The sequence below is a fragment of the Hoplias malabaricus genome, chromosome 13, assembly GCF_029633855.1.
Source record: "Hoplias malabaricus isolate fHopMal1 chromosome 13, fHopMal1.hap1, whole genome shotgun sequence".
In the NCBI taxonomy this organism is placed as follows: domain Eukaryota; kingdom Metazoa; phylum Chordata; class Actinopteri; order Characiformes; family Erythrinidae; genus Hoplias; species Hoplias malabaricus.
This window is the reverse complement of record NC_089812.1, coordinates 21,936,550-21,945,947: the sequence shown is the minus strand read 5'-3', so window position 1 is coordinate 21,945,947 and position 9,398 is coordinate 21,936,550. Positions and strand designations below refer to the sequence as shown.

The 9,398-nt window shown below is 43.6% G+C and overlaps 1 protein-coding gene and 1 long non-coding RNA gene across 2 annotated transcripts in view; one reads left to right on the top strand and one right to left on the bottom strand.

Moving 5' to 3' along the window:
• Positions 1–1,194: 1,194 nt before the first annotated feature.
• On the bottom strand, positions 1,195–2,723 carry LOC136665018 (uncharacterized). Its single transcript, XR_010795196.1, has 3 exons — positions 2,580–2,723; positions 1,814–1,978; positions 1,195–1,425 (listed from the first exon to the last, which is right to left on the bottom strand). It is a non-coding gene; the product is annotated as an uncharacterized lncRNA (long non-coding RNA).
• LOC136665017 (uncharacterized) overlaps positions 2,459–9,398 on the top strand; it is a 32,199-nt gene continuing 25,259 nt past the window's right edge. Inside the window, exons 1-2 of the mRNA XM_066642561.1 lie at positions 2,459–2,618; positions 2,744–2,930. The gene's annotated coding sequence lies outside the window, so the exon portion shown is untranslated. The remainder of the gene's footprint in view (positions 2,619–2,743; positions 2,931–9,398) is intronic.

The following is a 9,398-nucleotide window of genomic DNA, read 5'->3' as shown; positions in this document are numbered from 1 at the left end:
CCGTGGGGGTCTTGGTGTGGAGCACTGTCTCGCAGCCCTCCATTTTACAGGTATGAGCTCTGGAAATCAACAATGTAGATCCCCACCTTTTCTCACCTCATTTTAGCAAAATCATTTCTGTTCTCCTGGGCGTGCTGGGCGTTCACAGGGCTTCTGTATCTGTCTGGAAACGTCTCCTCATCTCAGTGTTCTCATCCGGGCTTCAGAGGATCACTTCCACATCCCAGGCTTTAGTTCAGAATAAACACACAATCTATAAAATACAGATCATTTAACTTTAACAAGGTCACAATACAAAGCAAATATCACCCCCTTATGGAGCAATCCATAAATGTGAATGTGTGAGTGAATATGCATGAAGATGTTTAAAGTATGTATATGAATATGTATTTTTGAGTATGTGAGTATTGAGTATGTATGAGAGTCAGTATAGATGTGAGTGAGCGAGTATGCATATGAATATGTTAATGAATGAATGAGCATGTACGTGAAATCGTTTTTAATGTGAGTATTTGAATTAATGAATATTGTATGTGAGTGAGTGAATTACATTCCAGGTCCATGAGGTGCTTTGGGTGAGTATGTAGAAGTATGTGAGTGAGTGAGTAATTATGTATGTGAGTGAATATTTATGTATGTGAGTGAGTGAATATGCCCAATTATCTCACCATTTCAAAGATGCTGCCTTTTATTCCAGTGATTCTTTCCATGTTAAGAAATGGCAATTTACTTCCACATAGTGACCTGGATTCATCAGATTTTGTACTAATCCTATTGTAAACATGTCTACCTCCATGTGGAAGACCCGCTCTGTGGAGCATAAACGGGTTCATTCAGTGTCTACAAAGACAATTCATCTCATCTCACTTTGTAGAAGGAAATAAACATAAAAAATAAAGACACACAAAATATTACTAGAGGTTTTTAATTGCAGTTGTTTATTATGTGTGCAGTCAGAGCAGATGCAGTCGTGTGTTCAGATTTCAGAGCTAAACGCAGAGAGAGATCAGTATAAAGGGCCCAGCCTGGACATCTCTAATGAAAGACTGATGTAGATTATTCGTTCTAAACTAATAAGATGATGACCAACAGGACAAAGACTCCACAACAGAGGCTCTTTCTTTTAAAGACAGATTTATTACGTGAAGAAAAGAAGAAATTTACTTAATTGATTAACTTTATTAATCCCCCTGGGGAAACACTCTCCGCATTTATCTAATTCATATCAGGGAAAACACACACACAAACACCACACACACACACACACACACACACACACACACACACAGATAGAGAGGGACCTTGAGTGATGGACAGCCAGCCCGGGGAGCAGTTAGGGATGAGGCATCTTGCTCAATGGCACTTCAGCCGTGGATGTTGATGGAGTAGAAGCTGATGTTCTTCCATCTCCCACCTCCAGTTTTCCTGAGGGTCCAGAGGATCCACTTTTATAAACTTAAGGTCGTACATGTTTTATGAATGAACAAATGAATTAATGAATGGTGTAAATGTGATCTCGTGTAACCTAATTTGAAAATTACAATCCCAAGTGACATAATCCCATCTTTTAGGGACCAAAGTGTCCCTTCAGGGGAAAAAAAAATACCACACTGATATGATGCAAGTTATACAGTGTCCTTTGTGTTGAAATCAAGAAAAACATTCATACAGTCATTGTCTGTAACCCTTAACCAGTTCAGGGTCACGGTGCGTCCGGAGCCTACCCGGAATCCCTGGAGGGAGTGCCAGTCTTGCACAGGGCTACATACACTCACACATATGGACACTTTTTTTGAGTCGCCAATCCACCTACCATCGTGTGTTTTTGGAGTGTGGGAGGAAACTGGAGCACCCAGAGGATACCCACACCGACACAGGGAGAACACACCACACTCCTCACAGACAGTCACCCGAAGTGGGACTTTAAGCAACAACCTCCAAGTCCCTGTGGCACTACCTGCTGCATCACCGTGCCAACCTAATATACAACCAGAAGGGCCATAATGAAAGTACATTTTGGTCACGTGATTGTGTGATTGAGTTAAGACAATATAAATTAAAACATAAAAATATGATTGAAACGAATAGAAATAAACATGATTACTGAAACATATAGAACAATAAAAAGCATTAGGACACTCCTGAGATCTAGCACCTCTGAAAGTCTTTTTCACGAATAGTTACAATTAAAAGTAAGATTATACTCGTGTCATTACAGCACCCTACGTGTGGAAGAGCACTTCTTAGCGGTTAAACATCTCTTGGGAAACTCAGGGCTGGTAAAACGTAAATTCTAATGCAAGCCGTGTGTGTGTGTGTGTGTGTGTGAGAGAGAGTGAGAGTGAGAGAGAGAGTTGCAGAGGTTTGAACCCTACTAAAACTACTCCCAAAGTGTTTCTCGGTCCTTCAGCAGATGTTCCTCGTCGTCTCTTCTTGTAGTTAGTCCCCCCCCCTCCTCTCGAAACCAGCCCCTTTTGTTTTTTCCCCTCAGAGAGTTTGATTTTGCCTCAGAAACTTTCTCTCCCTCTCCCAGAGCTCACAGACCGCCTGAGAGCTGCTCCTCTGAGGGAAATTCACACCTGACTTTGCCTTTAATCCAGTCGTTTTCTCGTTTTCGTGTAAGTTTTGGCCGTTTTTTTAACGGACGCTTCCAGAATTTTCTCTCTGTGCCTTGTGAGGAATTTTTTAACCGTGTGAAAACTGACTTTTCTCACAGTTTCCCCTCGGTTTGATGGATTTACAGATGTCTGCAGAATGATTTGGAGATGACCTGACCTGAGAGGGACTATCGGCGAAAATCTGGACGATAAAAATCTGTCCCGAGATCTCCCTGACCCCTTGCCCCGACGCCTTCTCCCTGAGCTGAGGGATTTGTGGAATCAAATGAGTTTTCCTCTGAAAGGACGTGAGGTCCGACACTCACCTAAACGGTAGGTAACCCAGCTTCTCATAAGGTTATACCGGGTCCTTATACCCCGACCAGCCACAACATTAAAACCACCTCGTTATTGTTATCCGCTTCATTGATAATATAGGCGATTTTTTTAGTTCTAGTTACAGACTGTACATCTGTTGCGCTACGTACACGGTTAGCCTTCTTTCACTCTGTTCTTCAATACCCGGGGCCCCCTCAGAGGACCCCCACAGAGCACGATGTGGTGGTGGATCATTCTCAGAGCTGCAGTGACACTGACGTGGTGTTAGTGTGTGTTGAGCTGATGCAGTGGATCAGACACAGCAGTGCCGCTTTAGTTTTAAACCCTGTGTCCACTCTGTGAGACACTTCTCCCTCGTTGGTCCACCTTGTAGATGTACAGTCAGAGAGAGTAGCCCGTCTGTTGCTGATCAGTGTGTGTTGGTCGTCCTCTAGTCCTTCATCAGTGACACAGGACGCTGTCAGATGGATGTTTTTGCTTGGTGGAAAGTCACTATTTTTCACGTACTCTTTTTCCACGTAAGTGTCACTGCAGTTCTGAGAGTGATCCACCACCACAAAACACCTGCTCTGTGGGGGTCCTGGCCAGTGAAGAACAGTGAAAAAGGGCAAACACGTATATAGAGCAACTGGTAGACTATGGACAAACACTTAACCGTGTGGAAATAAGAATGGTTTTAATATTATGGCTGATTGTTGTATGCATGCAAGTACACGTTAGGCTAAATTTGCATGGAGTGATTTCTTTGAATTGAGCTGTATTTGTTTTTAAAGTTGAAAATGCTTTATGTAGTGGTTTAAATCATATTTAAACGTTTGCATTCTCATGTCCAGAACTTGGTGTATTCTCACTAAACCAGCAAATGGGTAAAGAAGTAAAAACCCACTCTTTTAAATTCAGAATAAATGCAGTCAATTATGAATGCTCACAGGTTGCTGGTTTGTTTTTTTTAGTGTTGTCTTTTTCACAGCCACAGCCGAAGCGATTTAGGCAGAGACCGCAGGTGTAGATCACATTGAAGTTGACAGGCTTTCAAACCTCGGAATCCAGATAATTGAGCAGTAGGCAGCACTTCCTCGGGGCCCTTCTTGTTCAAGAAATGAGGGCAATTTACTCAAGATGACTTTCAGGAGTCTCTGAAGGTTTTCTTTTAATCTCTAATTGAAATAAATAGGACTAGGAAGGCTAGGAACCTGTGTTTGCACTACTGTAAGGTCAACCTCATTTCAGAGTCACTTGCAGAACCTTGTTCAACCTCTGTAGAAAAGCAGGAGACCAGACGAGACACTCAGGAGAAACCATGCCCGGCGCCTTGCGTCGACTGGAGGGGTAGCATTGAGCAACAGTGCTTCAACATCCAATACTTTTGTGATGCGTTGGCATGGTGTGTGTGATTCAGAACACACGGACCAGGAACAGTAGCTACTATCAAATGCTCACAGCAATGTTCCAACCACTACACTGTCAGAAAAACTGTACCCTCAAGGGAACATTTCTATACAATTAGTTAGGGAACATAACTGTACCCTATTCTAAGATATTTGTAGGTTTGTTTTTGTAAGTTGTGTTGAGTTCATACGCCCCACTTCATATCCAGGACTTTTATTATGCTCTTTTATTTTACACAGTTCTGTGATTAAAGATTACAAATATATTCTGGAGAAGAGAATGTAATGTACCTTTAGTGAACACAACTAGACTTTAACACCACCTTTTCTTTGAGCCTTTAAGCCTTCCCAGACGACTAGAAGCTGTTACTGCAGCAAATGTTTACAAACAAACTCTTATTAACTTTCTCAACAGAAGAAATGTGGTATAAGCAGCTGTCCACAAAGTTTTGGCAGTAGAGTTTCAATATCAAAATACGGGATCTCGTGACGTAAGGCGACGCACCTGATCCCTCGTGCCCTACTGTAAATAATTTCCTCACGTGAGATGTGACATGGCTAATGTGTGTGTGTGTGTGGACTCAGATCTGTACGTGGTGCGAAAGCAGGCGGACATGAGTAAGAGGAGCCCACCTCTGGTCCTGGAGGCTACGTTTCTCAGTTACGCTCTGTCTCTCGTATCTAATTCACCACAAAAATTTGTGCCAGAGGGGCATCAGGGTGGAGTAGCAGGTAGTGTAAACACCACACAGCTGCAGAGTCTCAGGGGTCTCGGGGTCCTTGCTTTGGTCATCGCCTCGGGTCACTTCTGTGACCAGCCTGGTGTGTTATCTCTGCAACTGTGTGGGTTTGCTCTGGGTGCTGTTTCAATGTGTCTACAGGTGTAAGTGACTGGGTGAGTGTGTGAAACTGTCGACAGGTGAGAGTGTGTGAGGAGGCTTCACAGACAGTGAGTGGGTGTGTTGATGATGTTTCTGACATGATTCTCCCAGTGAGTGTCAAGATGTTTAACTAAGATGGCCACCCAAGATCAAGCCTGTACTACCCCGTGTGGGTGTCTTTTGGGTGACAGCAGATCTGGGCTGATAGTATACTCCTGCAAGTGTGTAGAGCTTTTGTCTTCACATGCTTCTGTTCTTCTCAAGTTGGGGTCATCTATGAGTCCTAGATAACAGGCAGGGGGCACCAAACTCAATGCCAAATGGAGGGGTATAAATTTCCCCAGCCCTCTCTTCTCCACAGTGGAACACAGTTCTGTTTTTAGCCAATCTCAATCTGTTCTCTTTCTTCTCAGTTCTTACTCAGTGCTCGTTGTGTCAGTTCTGCTGCGTTTAACCTCATCTTTGCTCTCTCACATAAACGTGGGTCCAGCGCTGTGATTGGACAGACTCAAACGAGGGGAGCGGGGTGATTCTAATGTGTCTACGCGTAATGTCAGAAGCGGGGCGGAATCAGAACGGCTCGTTTGGTCCTATGTTTTCTGACTCAGGCAACGCACAGAAAACTGACTGTTTCACACTGTTTCCACACTTGTTTCACAGTGTGTGGGCTGGTGGGCTCCAGATGCTCAAATTTCTTTTCACCTTCACTGAACAAGTGATTTTCTTGAGAATGTATCTCCTATAAGGCAGTGGTTCTGATACCTGAGTGTTTCTGCTGCTCTGGACACACTTCGGCTTTGTGCACAGAGTGTGACCCTTGGTCCAGTTTCCTGACGGATGGATATTTGCTTTCTCTGACAGTTCTTTGAGTGTGTTGACCATCAGGCAGAACCTTTTGGCTTTGGGTAAATGAGGGTAAACACCCTCTCTCAGTGTGTACTTGATTGGTTTAGAAAACAAGTATAGATTTTTGTACACACACACACACACACACACACACACACACATGGATAAATATAGATATGTATACAGAGAGAGAGAAAACATAAAAGTGAGATGGGAGAAAGAAGTGGAGAACATGAGAGGGAAAGAGAGAGAAAGGAATGAAGAGGTGTGGGACAGAGTAGTAGAGAAATGTATTAAGTACCAAAGATAAAGGGAAGAAGGGTGTGAAAGAGAATAGAGAGAGAGAGAGAGAACAAAAATGGGAGATAACAGAAGAGGGAAAGAGAAGAAAATAAGATGGGAGAGAAGAGAAGAGCAGGAGAGGGAAAGATCAGGAGAGAAAGCAGGTCAGTGGGTGTATGAGAGAAAAGGGTGGTGGAGAGAAAGACAAACTGAAAGATAAAGGGAAAAGTGTGAAAGAGTGGTGAGAGGAATGAAGAGAAAGTAAAGTAAAAGGAGATCTAGAGAGAGGGCAGAATTAGAGTGTGAGAGAGTAGGAAAATGAAAGATGGGTAGAGCAGGGACAGTGCTAAGAAGGAAGAGAGAGAGAAACAATGACACTTTTTCAAGACACTTCTCTCATCCAAAGGTCTGAACAGAAATGACACAGATCTGGACGTCGGCTTCTCCTTGGAGCCAGAGTCCGCTCTGAGTGCAGCCTTGAGGTCCAGACAGGGTACTGTGAGTCTGAAAGTGTGTACACGCCCCTGACGATACACCAATAAGCTTCAGCCGCAGTGGACACAGAATCTGGGCGCTCTAAATCAGCTGCACATGAGTGTGAGGTCACAGTGCTTAATGCCAAGCGTGGGCTGGAGGGGTATAAAGCCCCCAGCACTGAAACTCTCTGGAGATGGAGCTCCATTCGGTACCTATGGGATGAGCTGGAGTGTTGTTTGTGATCCAGAACAAATCAAACAACATCAGCACCTGATCTCAGTACAGTTCCAGTGACTGAACGTCATCAAATCCTCACAGCAATGTTTTGTTTACATGCAGTGTAAAGCCTTCCTAGAGGAGTAGAAGCTGTTACTACAGTAAGGGGGAACAAATGTCCAAATGAATAGTTCTTTTGAACCAGACGAGTCTGTGGTCAGAAGTCCGACCAGATGAAAGGTTTCTGTGGGGGTCTCTGCAGTGTGAGGGTGTTCATTATTGACCGAATAACTGCAGGATTACAGCCGTAATCTTTTACAACTGAACCTCATAAAATCCCAATCCAAAACAGCACAAATTGGGAAGCACCTCTTTGAAGTCTGGGAGGCGTGGGTCTTTATTAAAATCTGCGGTTCCAAAGACCCGGTCCTGCGAAATAAATGAAACTGGACCGGACCCAGGTCCACATGTGGACCAGAGCTGCAGCATACGGACAAGACACTCGTACTGCTATTTGCTCCCAGTTTTCCATTCTAAAATGGAGGGAATTAATGAGGAGTTTAATGAGCAGTCCACACTGCTCAGAACGCTCAGAACACTCCATCCACACACACACACACACTGGCGAGAAGGAACGCTCTCGACCAGGAACGACCATTCATCTGGAGGACTGCATCGGGCACTAGGGTTTCACCCAGGATAGAGCGCCAATCCATATCTGGGCGCACACACATTCACTCACACATACAGACATTCATTCATCAGGACATTTATTAGAGATTCACCTACCCTCTGTTTTTTTTTTTTTGGACTGTGGAAGGAAACCGGAGACCCCGGAGGAAACCCACACAGACACGGGGAGAACATGGAAACTCCACCCTGATGGGACTTGAACCCAAGATCCCAGCACTGAGAGGCGAACGTGCTAACCACTAAGCCACCGTGTATTCATCACTACACAGAGTACAATTTCAGTGCGCTAAGCCTTTAAACCCATCTGAAGCACTCCTGACATTGGACACGGTGAGTTAAAGCTCATGTGCAGCTACTCCAGGGCGTCCCATTCCAGTGTAAATGCTCAAAGGGTCAAAATACCTTGTCTTCTCCCAAACTCTCACACAAAGCCATCCCCCTTATCCACAAATGAACAGTTTCTGGGGTTGTCCTAAAATGTCTGTGAAATGGTCAGAATACCACTAGGATCAAACAACACAGCACTTTTCTCTCCCGTCTGAACAGCCCTGTTCAGAATGTGTTTAATCTCCTCTTTGTGCTCTCGCCCAACCGCGGGTCCAGCGCTGTTATTGGACAGATTCAGACGAGGGGGCGTGGCAATTCTAAAATCTCTGCAATCTAAATCAGACCAGCACATTTAACCCCATGTTTTTTTTTCTTTACATTAGAGCAGCTCACACCAAACTGATTGGCAGGTCTTATATACAGTGTGTGTTTCTGTGGACTCCGGAGCCAAAAATTAATGTGCTAATGCACAATGTGATATTTTTTCCATATGTTCCCTTTAAAACGCTAAAAACTCATTGTCACGCAAATCACAAAATTTCTTTAAAGAACAATCCCTCTAACTGTTCTTTGGGGATACACATATGGTTCCACTTTGGCAGTTATATTTAATTCATATAAAATGAGGCCCAGTTGCTAAAATGTCATGCTGCACAGGTGAAACAAATAGCTTGATTTGATGAAGGTATTGCTGTATTTACAGGATTAGCTGTTAGTTATGTTAGGCATTAGCTACTTATGCTTCATGAACATTATTATTTATTGTAATTAATTATCCAGATAGAACCGTCACTCATTTCAGGTCCTGGACTGAGGTCCTGTTTGTTGACGCCCTCTGTATGGGATTGCACCAAAGAACCCTATATATATTTGACTGTGTATGTTACTTCATAAAAAGATACAGACGTCCCTTCGTTCTTCGTTTCTTTTCCAGTTGAAACAGCAACTAGGTCAAGGACAAGGATGTAAGATCTAAGTGAATTCACCTGTTTAAAGACGAGGAAAGTCAACTGTCAAGGACAAGGCACCCCAAAACACTCCCACTCAGAGACCCAGCACAATTACAGATTAAGACTGAGGTGTTTATATGCACACACTCCTCAACACTGTAATGAAATTCTCTGTTCACATTCCTGCTAAAGTATTCAGCTCTAAAATGACACTCAAGGGCAGAGCACCGCTAAAGGCTCATCTATACTCCCTTTACGTGTGTAAATGAATAGGTCTGTTTCAAACGTTGTAACCTTCACTGCCCACATACTTCGGTGTGTCTTTTACACTGGTGTGAATGATGAGGAATTCATCCACAGTTTCCAGTGTTACTGCTCCATTCCGTCTTTATCCATTAGCTT